General features: G+C 41.9%; 1 long non-coding RNA gene across 5 annotated transcripts in view; it reads left to right on the top strand.

Annotated features, from left to right (window-relative positions):
• Positions 1 to 1949: 1949 nt before the first annotated feature.
• The window catches only part of LOC114766552 (uncharacterized), a 33336-nt gene continuing 23806 nt past the window's right edge, over positions 1950 to 11479 (top strand). For 4 of the 5 annotated variants that reach the window (XR_003742827.1, XR_003742829.1, XR_003742830.1 and 1 more), the window contains exons 1-5: positions 1950 to 2228; positions 4029 to 4696; positions 5025 to 5164; positions 5261 to 5668; positions 6026 to 6087. This is a non-coding gene — a long non-coding RNA (uncharacterized LOC114766552). Of the gene's footprint in view, positions 2229 to 4028; positions 4697 to 5024; positions 5165 to 5260; positions 5669 to 6025; positions 7753 to 11479 lie in introns of those variants that run through there. The other variant, XR_003742826.1, reaches the window with a different exon arrangement.

Raw genomic sequence — 11479 nt, 5'->3', positions numbered from 1 at the left:
GCTGCGGGCAGCTCCCTCAGCACACCTGTAGATGGTGGGAGGTGGGTACGTGGAGCTGGTACCAGTGTCCGGCTGGGAGATTTGGCACTCTCTGCAGCTACTGGGGAACGCCTGGGCAGAGGAGCGTGGAGACCAGGACTGACACTGGAGGGATGAATTCCCAGTAAGGCAGGCTAGGCAGCACAGTTGCCCGTCGCCATCTTCCTCCTCCTCGCAGCTCACCTCTTCACAGACCCGGAAGGGGTGAGGAATGATGCAGGACTCCCACCCCATCAGGAAGTGCATGGTGGGTGTGCCCTTTGTACACCAATCAGCCTCTTCTTCACTGACATCTTCCAGGTCTGATTCTCCCAGTCCACTTGGGTGTTGGCAAGGATCCTGCAGAAGTCCACGCTGGCCAGCGCGTGCTCAGTGGGAAACGCGATCCTTGCGCCATCATCCCACATGTCTCCCTCGCTTCTGACCACATCCTACTGGCTGTCCTTCCAACCACTCACCCACAGCTAACCCCACTTCTGGTTGTCCGGGATCCTTTTACTTCTGCACTTCATGTTTGGGCTGTGCCATTCTGTCACATCTGCAGGCTGACAGGGGAATGAAGCGTTTCGGCAGCCCCGGATCATCTGATGGGCCGATGGGAACCCACCTTCAGGCACCTGGCGAAGACGGCCGGTTGGAATTCGTTGCAGACCTCAAATGGACTGTGTATGGTGGCAGAGGAGAACTGCAGGTTATGGGCCAGCGCCACCCATAGGAGTTAGCCTGGCCAGGTGTGCTGATGGTCCGAAGCAAAGAACCGCAGGTATCGTCCCAGCTGTTAGTTGGTTCTCTCCACCTGGCTGTAGGTCTGAGGGTGATAGCCAGAGGAGAGACTGCAGGTGGATCCAATGTGGTGACAGAATTCACAAACCCAAGAAACCATTGCAGTTGTTTTAGTGTTGTGGGTAGGGGCCATGATGCCACTGCTTCCAGCTTCTCGGGCTCCATGGCCACACCCTGGGGCGAGATGGTGACGCCCAGGAACATGGTGGAACACTGGTGGAAGGCACATTTTTCCAGCTTACCGTACAGCCATTGGGCGAGCAATCTCTTTTGGACGATGTCCAACTACTATCATTCAATGAGAATAGGCTAGTGTAATGCAAACAAAGAATGCGAACAAGGGTTTTGACCTTTGCTTGTAGTGGCCTGATGTAAAGGTTGTAGGGGCTGTTGGGATGTACTGTGTACTATAATACTACATGCTCCCATTCTTAAACACACACACTAATGAAACAAATCTGAATCTTCTTCAGTTCAATAAACTTTGCTGAAAAATACACAGATCAAAAGTAGAATAACTAAATAACTGGAGTTTTTAATTAACTTATAGCCTTTAAATGACTAATAATGCTTCTGAAGCATTATTAGTAATGCTTCTGATGATAACTGGTTTTTGAAGCAAATAAAGAGCAACTGTTCGAATTTGAATAATATGCGTGAAATTGAAAATATGCAGAATTATGCCAGAAGCAGCTAAAATACTACATAAATTGCAGGTTGTCCGGGTCAGTTCAGGCCCAGCGATGAATCTGACTGTTTCTCTACAGGTTTTGTCTGGTTTTTGTAGACAGAGCAGGTCAGTTTTCCCCATGATCTTAGACAAGAGCATAAGTAAAGAAATGGACTTTTGTAACTGAGGTGGGGAGATCAGTGGGAATAAATGTGAACGTATCCAAAATATACTCTGAATGAACAGCAGGAGTACACACATGTACATACTCACATATAAAATGTGCACATGCATCACACCGTCACATCCAACACACCCCATATCCGCATAAAGACGTCCACACACACAGGCTCAACGAACACTGACACGCAATACTAAAACATCACTCAGATGTCGACATGAACGTGCACGGGTGTAGATTACATATGCATTCACCTGCACATATGTAAACAGACTGCGCATGCGCGTACACTGCTCTTTCTCCATGCTTGTCGGATGTGATCCCCCCCCCCGGACTTCTGTTCCGAAATGGATGTTCCACCGTTCGCCTGTTATGCGATGACGTCAGGGGGGCTCAATAGAGGACAGGCCACCTGTGGGCACGCGGCGCCTTTTAAAGGACCGGAGCGGCTGGCAGAAACGGTACCACTACGGTGACAGTAGTAACACCGAGGTAACACCGAGGTAACACCGAGGAGACGGAGCCGAGCGGCAGCGGAGGGAGCGGCGCGCTGAGGTAAGGATGCGCGTCCGCGGCTTGTCCGTCTGGAGTCGGACAGGGTGGACGCGCTGGCTTGACCTTTGCACCTGCTTTTTATTCGACGTTCGTTTATGACTTTTTAAAATCAGATCACGGAAGAAATCGATGACAGTGAATGCAATAAACCACTGTCTCCTTCTGAGGGTCCAGTGTGTTCTGCTGGTTAGGACAGCTGGTTACTGTGTGAGTGCGTGTGCAGGTCATGTCTCAGTGCCTTTCTTCAGAGATGGACAGCCCATGGTGCTGACTTGACCGAATGAATGATTTATTTGGAACTAGATCCACTTCATGTCCAATCCCGTGTGAAATGGCTTGGAATCCCTCCAGATATCTGAAAAGATGTAAGCAGACACGACGAAGGCGCATACATGAGTGTGTAAAATAATCAACTTTAGAAGCACAGTGAACTGTCCAGTATTTTATTGTTGGAATAATCAGGAAAACTCTTGCCTGTGTGCTTCACTGCCCTTTTATTATCAAAATCTTTATCACAGCAGTAATTTAACAATGCATCATTTTGAATTATGCTGAGTTTAGACTTATTTTATGTGTTTTACAGTTAGTGTGTAATAAGGTATAAAACATGAGAGAAGCTATCTCTGTGCACTGCCTATAAACTCCCAGTAACAGATGGACTTCAGGATTTATTTAGTTATTTCTGGATTTTTTGGTCAATAAAAATGAACAATCTGCATGCTTTGGTGTTAAGAGTATATGAATATTTTGTTATATATCTGAGCCGTCCTTGTACTGTCCTGTGTACTCCTCTACACACCGGAGTAAGAGTAAGCAATGTAGCGCGTCTGGGATTTAATCTCAAATTGAACTTCACAATGTTGAGGCAGGCCTGCAGAGTTTGCCATGTGTGTGTGCAGGAGGAGCTGTGATTTCATTAAGGCAGCACACATTTTGGTGGGGGAAGGGTGTACATCTCATTGCAGGTGTTCAATATGTCAATGTGTGCATATGTTCAGTTGAAGCGGGAGCCTTTCCTGTCTGCGTGTGGCAGACTGAGATGACTGAGACAAGAAAATTGAACAACCCCATACACATGAACGGTTTTCATCAACCCATAAAATCTGCTCAGTGTAGATTACATCTAATTCATTTAAAAGATGTTTTTTTTAGTCGGTGCTTTCATTTTTATATTTCTAAAGCATTAACCTGAATGCCTGTGGGACAATTCATTTTTGATCAGACAATTCAGTTATTTCTTATTACATATTTATTGATCTGCCGAAATTATTGGAAATATAGTGAAACTGATTATTGCCTGTCATCCCTGGGGATGTACATGTTCCTCCCCTCTTCTCTCCTCTCCTGTGTGTTGTCTTGGCAGTGGGATCTAATCAGAAGATCCTTAAAACATAGCCTTTAACACCCATTCCACGTACCCCATCCTTAACATTTGTGATCATTTAAAAATTCACTGTCCGTGGTGCTGATTCCCTTGACTTTAATGGGTTCATCCCAGGATCTGGTTTTATGTTTTATCCATGAGCACGTCAGAGCAGAATGCTAAACTCCTTGCAATCCTATGGTCCTTGGTCCTTTGTAGAAGGCCTGTTTATAACAATTTGTTTGTCTCGATCTTAACAGCATGGACCATGCAACCACCTGCAACACCGAACACAAGCCACACAGACACAAATGTGGAGCTGTTAAATGGCTGTATGAAAAGACTAGTTGAATTTGAAACTGAATGATTTTAGGTTGTCAGTCTGTGAGCTAAACTTTGATTTTTGGGTCTCTCAAGGTCCTTTGTTTGTACTTTAGCCACTCAGATGAAGCGTGAGAAGCTCTTGATTATCAACAGAGCCCAATACCTGTACCACGACAGTGAGATGGACTGGAGGAACAGTGCAGGCAAAGGTTATGTAGCACCACACACACATTATACACATATCCACAAACATTCTGCCCCATGAACTCATGCTGTTTCAGTACTCTCACAAAGAGAGTACATACTCATTTCACCTATTCCACTCTCTCTCACAGTCACATTTTTGTGTAATAACTGTGCAACTCTATGATATCTATATTATAAATATGAAACTACCACTATGCAATAAGAATTTTGACACCCCTGTAGATTTGGATCCCATATGGTCCCCAATAAATATGAATATTGCCCACGACTGCACTAAACACACAGAGATCATATACAAGCTCATACACACTTTAAACAAGCAAACATTCAGGAGGAGGAAGATTTAATTTCACCATGTGATGAGTGTGTGTGATGAACAGTGTTGCAGTAACCGTGTGAGCAAGAAAGGAGAGAAAAGACATACTGTGGTACTGTGTTTTCCTAAATGTTTTTTCTTGCAAGGATTTGTATAAAACCATATTCTGTAGCAACCTTCCATCTGGAGGGCACCAGGACTCTTCCCTCATTAAGAACATCCCACAAAGTCCACAGACATGTCAAACATGTCTTAAATGTAAGTGCATAATTTTTGTACTTATTAATATAGTAACTGAATACGAATGTATATGTGTTTTTAACCACTATAAAATGTACTTTTCTGCTCATTGATCTTATCTTTTACTCATAGAATTTAAAACTATAATTTTTATTTGGTCAGAAATAATGTTATATTTAGCACAACACTGGTATGATTATGAATTTCATTAGGTTTGGTCTGGTCTGGTTCTGAAACACACAAACATACAGTAGAAAACAATGATAATCCTTCTAAAGACGTACATTAACCACAGAATGAGTGCCTAGTATAGAGTTTGTTCTGTAATTTTTTTTCTCGCTTCCAGCAGAGGCACATGGGGCTGCAAAGCAAAGACAAAAAAAAAATCCGCCCCCACATCCACCCAATTTCAGAAATGGGAAGAGAAAAAACAGCCTAAAAATCGGAAAGGCCATTCCATCAGCTCCTAAGAGACAACGCGTTCAGGTAATTAAGTGTAGCGCTTGCTGCCTCCCTTGTCAAGGCAATTACTGTAAATCATATGCTCTTACCACCGCTAATTACTGCCTTTCTGACTGACAGCTGGACTCCAACTCTGCATAGCATGTTGTTTACAACACCAACAATTACAGCTTGGACTCCGCAAGTGTCCACCAGGACTCACAGATAACACTTTTATGGACTTTTCATGTCTAAACTTGATGATGATTGAAGCGCTCTTGATCAGCATTAACGTTGCATTAAACCATGAGTCATGCACTACAATGTAACATGATGGCTTATTTAAACAAATCTTTTAAATCTTGGTTATGTGGGGCTCAGATGGTGGAAGAATTAGGATGTAGGGCAAGTTTTTTTGGGACTAAGTTTCACATTTCAGGGTGCAAGTCTGTGATTGTTTGATTGCCCTGTATCATCCATCCATTCTTTCCTCTGGCAAGATCAAGACAGCGAGATGGATTCTGAGCTACAAAGTCTACAAATGTTTCTGTAAGTACATTATTCATTATTCTCTGTTCCTGCTAATGAGTAATGCAAACAAAAATTTCTCAAATTAAAACAAACTTCATACTTATTTATTTTGTCTTGTGCAAAAATATTTAAAAATGCAGAGAAATTAAGCCCAAATGAATTAAATTTGGTATACTTTTATGCAGCTAAAAATCCATTAACAAATATCTTGCACTTGAGAGGATGCGGTAATTCAGTTCAATTCAGCTGATAATGTTAATAAAGACAAAACTATGCCTGACCCGCACCCTAATGTATATTCTTCTTAACTGCAATTGCATAAATTCAAGGATGTATTCTCTCATTTCTTGTATTTTTTTTTCTTTCTTCTTTAAGCTTGACCATTCAGATGAGTGGAAGCAGACATTCTGGAATGTGTTGAATGTGCTCATGAGCAGGTATCCAGATGATGTTGTGCTGCTTTAACTTTAGAGGTCGTCAATTCGGATACACTCTATAACTCCAGCTCTACTCATTTTAATATGTAATAAAAAGCTAGTCCATTAACCATCAGGATCCAAACAGTCCATTCACTTCAGCTCATTCAGCTCAATTACACATTGATGCCATGTTTTACCCCCTCTGAAGTCACCACACTTATGACAAATATCTGTGAGCAAATATAAAAAAAATTCATATGCTAGAAATGCTTTTTTTCTGGTGCTAGAAACGTATGTGATTGTCATTTATAAAGTGGAACATGTTCACAATGTCGACCCTTAATAACGAAGTCCATCGAGCTGAAAGTGGCTACAGTGGTAATCAAGCATCGTTCCCTAAGACTAATGGTACAAAAGCTGAACTGTGGGCCGCTCCCTCTGCCGTTGACCATGAGTGGCAAGCACCAGCCATCCTAACCTGGAGAGCATAATTGAAGTCACATTAATAGAGCATTGCTATTCAATAGCTCAGGCCATTATTTCTTAACCAGGGCCCCCGACTGGAGATTAAAGCGGCCTGTGTTCTCACCTCTCGCGCTCTCTCACTTTTCCAATCTGGAGTAAATGTGTAAGTGTATGCAGAGATGGGTTCTCATACTCAGATTAAAAAGTGAAGGCTCCATCTTAATCACATGAGCTGAGAAGGTTATTATGGCTATTAGCGCTAATATGTATTGTTAATGGTGATGCCATGGCCAATGCAGGCTAATTTCCCTCCCCAGTCTGGCTTCAGATGGGCCGGCGCAGGCATTTGAGCTGCTGTCAGTCCACACTGAATGCCGCAGTGGCACAATTCTGTGCTGATTGTTGCTGGCGCTTTGTGTGTGTTAACCCAAGCAGCGCCTTATACAAAATGAATGAGTGTGTGAAACCTGAACACGCCTGAGGTCTTAACCCCACCCCACACCACCTGCCCGTCTTTTCATTATGACAGCAGGGTTATTCATGACTGAGAGTGCAGTGTTCATTAAAACACAAAAGCAAAATGTGCCTTCTGACTTGAGCTTGTCAAACTAACTGAGAAGGCACCCAGGTTAAAATTTTGTAGTGTGTTTTGATATTAAATGTCCTCACAAAGGCCTTAAATGTCAATTAACTCGTTCATGAAGAAACAAATTTTCTTTTGGCATCATTTTATATTATATATTATTATTCGTTTATTTATGGTTCATTTCCAAAACAGTTGTTTTTATTTTAGACTCAACCATACCAGATTTCATTTTCAGACCCTGTCATGTCACGGTAAACAATCTTAATCTAATTACATTGTTAGATGAGAGAATAAGAAGAATGTGACTTCAGGTTTCCTCAGCATGTGCAGCTCAGAAGCTTGTTCTGAGAATGTTCCTCTCATTAATGAGGTAACAGAGGTGCCATACGTGTGAAGAGGAAAGGCCAAGTGGACTTCAGGTGATAGGGTGGTATTTCAGCACAGTATCTGTCCTGACAGAATGTTCTTTGAACAGGCCAGTGGTCCAATAATAATCATAATTAAATGAAGGTCAAAAATGTCAAATATGTATCACTTTGTGGCTCATAAAATGCAACAACCTTTTGATCAAATTAATGTTGGTTATTGTTTTTTTAACTGTAATAAAAAAAGACAAATTCACATTACTCTGACAGAATGTATGTTTAATGACAATAAATATATTTCTGATGTGGAAAAAAGAAATCACTTGCAGTTGGACAGCATCTGGCTGGGAACTTTGTGGAAGACTAGTGATTTTGTTGTTGTAAATCTTCTGGTCCGACAACAAGTCACAGTCTACCTCAGAGAACCAGGCCTTCTCACTGCCGCAGCACTTCCTCCCATCTAAAGGACCTCTTGTCATCCTCATCTTATTTCTCAGCTTCTGTTCTCCTTAAGAAGAATTAATTTGCTGATTTCACAAGTATGAGGACCACATGACCATCCCAAAAAACAGGTGTCTATACATCCACAAAGCAACTAGATGTATTGATGACAATATATGGAAACATTATATTCAAACCTGCAGGATGAGAAAAAAAATGTCTTCCTTTACATGCTATGCTGTGTATGACATCAGTAATGGTCATCTTTGATACCTTAATAGAATGTGGTTGTGCAGAAGACCAGTGAGGGGGGTGACCTTAAAATCAAAATGCTGTTCTGCATTTGTCCACCTGCTACATCCTGCTCCTTTAACTCTCCCAGATCAGTCCAGGTTTTCCATGTCTTTACTCCATCTGGGTAATAAAGAGGAGCTGAGGTTGTGCAACATTTTATTCAGAAGCCAGATATTGATGGAAGGAACTCTCTGTAAAATGGAATCGAGAGAACATCCCTGTGCTATTTTAAGGAGTAGTATTGAGGAGGCAGTATTAAGGCTGAACCAACCAAATGCTGTTCCGAAGAAGCTTTCTTCCGGCACTATGAATACACATTAGAGGGCCAATGAGAGTGGGTGTTACTTTCAACTCTGCACAAATTCTGTAGGTTGTTGTAATAGTTACTTTTGAATACCATCATTGGCCTCTGGTGAACCAGCAGTGGCATTGTTGATCACGGTGACTACTGTAGTTTTTGCAGCTGAAGGCGTTTGATTATGCTGAACTTTTACTGTGTGTACTGACCACATCCTGCTGGTTGAATCCAAAGTTACTACCAAAGTTACCAGCTGGTAAAGATTTCTACCAAAAGGTGGATGAGGATTTAGAGGTCACGTAACAAAAACATGACTTCCTATAAGCTAGAAAGAATTCAAGAAATTATTATTACTTAAGTAACCTTCTAATTACATCCAACAATTTCAGGTTAGAACATCAGTGGAAAAAGTGAACTGATTGCCATTGTGAAACAGCACACTGTGTACACAACAAAATGTGTCCTCTGCATTTTACGATCACCCTTGGTGAGCAGTGGGCAGCCATGAAAGGTGCCCGGGGAGCAGTGTGTGGGGATGGTGCTTTGATCAGTGGTACCACAGTGACACCTTGGTGGATCGGGATTTGAACGAGCAATCTTCCAATTACGTGTTTCCTTACCTGGTAGGCCACCACTGCCTACTCTCCATCCATCATACATACATACATAACATTAGGTTCTATCTTAATGGGCAGAAAAAAGAAAGGAAAAAGAAGAACTTACCAAGTCCTTTGTAGCAGTTCATTCTCGAGAGATAACCAAGAGCATCCAGATGTATCTAGATAAAACTTCTCCAGTGCAAGTCAAAGGTGCTTGGTTGTTTAAAGGATGGTAGCCAATGAATATTTCGCCACCTAACTTCATTGTTGGATGCATCTCAATTAAGAAGTTCTGTTTCTTGATATGGTTGCAGGACAGTTACAGTGGGTTACAAAAGTATTTGGCTCCCTTGAACATTACAGCCACAAACATGAATCTATTTTATTGGAATTCCACATGAAAGCGGTGTACACTTGAGAAGTGGAACAAAAATCATACATGATTCCAAACATTTTTTACAAATAAATAACTGAAAAGTGGGGTGTGCATAATTATTATGCCTCATGAGTCAATACTTTGTAGAACGTTGCATTACTTTATAATTTGCTGCAATTACAGCTGCCAGTCTTTTAGGGTATGTCTCTACCAGCTTTGCACATCTAGAGGCTGAAATTCTTGCCCATTCTTGTTTGCAAAACAGCTCCAGCTCAGTCAGATTAGATGGACAGCAGTTTTCAGATCCTGCCACAGATTCTCGATTGGATTTAGATCTGGACTGACTGGGCCATTCTAACACATGGATATGTTTTGTTTTAAACCATTCCATTATTGCCCTGGCTTTATGTTTAGGGTCATTGTCCTGCTGGAAGGGGAACCTTCGCCCCAGTCTCAAGTCTTTTGCAGACTCCAAGAGTTTTTCTTCCAAGATTGGCCTGTATTTGGCTCCATCCATCTTCCCATCAACTCTGCCCAGCTTCCCTGCTGAAGAGAAGCACCCCCAGAGCATGATACTGCCACCACCATATTTGACAGTGGGGGTGGTGTGTTCAGAGTGATGTGCTGTGTTAGTTTTCCCCCACACTTAGCGTTTTGGTCTCATCTGACCAGAGCACCTTCTTCCACATGTTTGCTGTGTCCCCCATATGCCTTGTGGCAAACTGCAAACGGGACTTCTTATGATTTTCTTGTAACAATGGCTTTCTTCTTGCCACTCTTCCATAAAGAACAACTTTGTGCAGTGCACAACTAATAGTTGTCCTATGGACAGATTCCCCCACCTGAGATCGCTGCAGCTCATTCAGACTCACCATGGGCCTCTTGGCTGCATTTCTGATCAGCGCTGTCCATGTTTGGCCTGTGAGTTTAGGTGGACAGCCTTGTCTTGGTAGGTTTACAGTTGTGCCATACTCCTTCCATTTCTGAATGATCACAGTGCTCTATGGGATGTTCAAGGCTTGGGAAATCTTTTTGTAGCCTAAGCCTGCTTTAAATTTCTCAATAACTTTATCCCTGACCTGTTTTTGGACTTCATGGTGTTGTTGCTCCCAATATTCTCTTAAACAACCTCTGAGGCCATCACAGAGCAGCTGTATTTGTACTGACTTAGATTAGATTACACACAGGTGCATTCTGTTTAGTAATTAGCACTCATCAGGCAAAATGTCTATGGCAACTGACTGCACTCAGACCAAAGGGGGCTGAACCCAACTTTTCAGTTATATATTTGTAAAAAATGTTTGGAATCATGTATGATTTTCATTCTACTTCTCAAGTGTACACCACTTTGTATTGGTCTTTCACGTGGAATTCCATGTTTGAAGCTGTAATGTGACAAAATGTGGAAAAGTTCAAGGGGGTCAAATACTTTTGCAACCCACTGTAGATGTATATTTAAGAAATCAGTCAGAAGTTTGAATGACAAGGCAGAATCTGTATTCTTCTTGTTATGGCTTTGAAAGGGCAAGTATGCTTTTGTCCATTAATCATCAGATTTGGGACTAACATATGAAGGATTTATTTAATACGTAGTTCAAATAATGGCTGCAGGTTGGCTGCTAGAATGCTGGGAGTGAAGGAGTGTTTGATTCTGCTATAGATAAAAGAGAATTGATTCACATTTGAAAAGATTCATCATGTACATGGCAAAAACCAGACTGAAGATTTACTTTCAGCCATGATGTGTAACTGCAATGAAAGTAGGGGACAGGCTGTTGCCTTAATCTATTCAGTGTGTGTGTGTGTGTGTGTTTGCAGTGGTGGTTGGACAGCTCCCCCTAGAGCATGCATTCAGCTAAAGGCCTTCACTTACCAACATTCCACACCATCACTGCTCAAAAATGATTTAATTCAAGCATATTTCATTCACCTTACCATATGACCTGCATATAGGTAGACTAATGTCTTTTTATTTTATTATTTAAC

The sequence above is a fragment of the Denticeps clupeoides genome, chromosome 17, assembly GCF_900700375.1.
Source record: "Denticeps clupeoides chromosome 17, fDenClu1.1, whole genome shotgun sequence".
Classification (NCBI taxonomy): Eukaryota; Metazoa; Chordata; class Actinopteri; order Clupeiformes; family Denticipitidae; genus Denticeps; species Denticeps clupeoides.
Note: the sequence above shows the minus strand (reverse complement) of the source record. Positions and strands in the feature narration are given on the sequence as shown.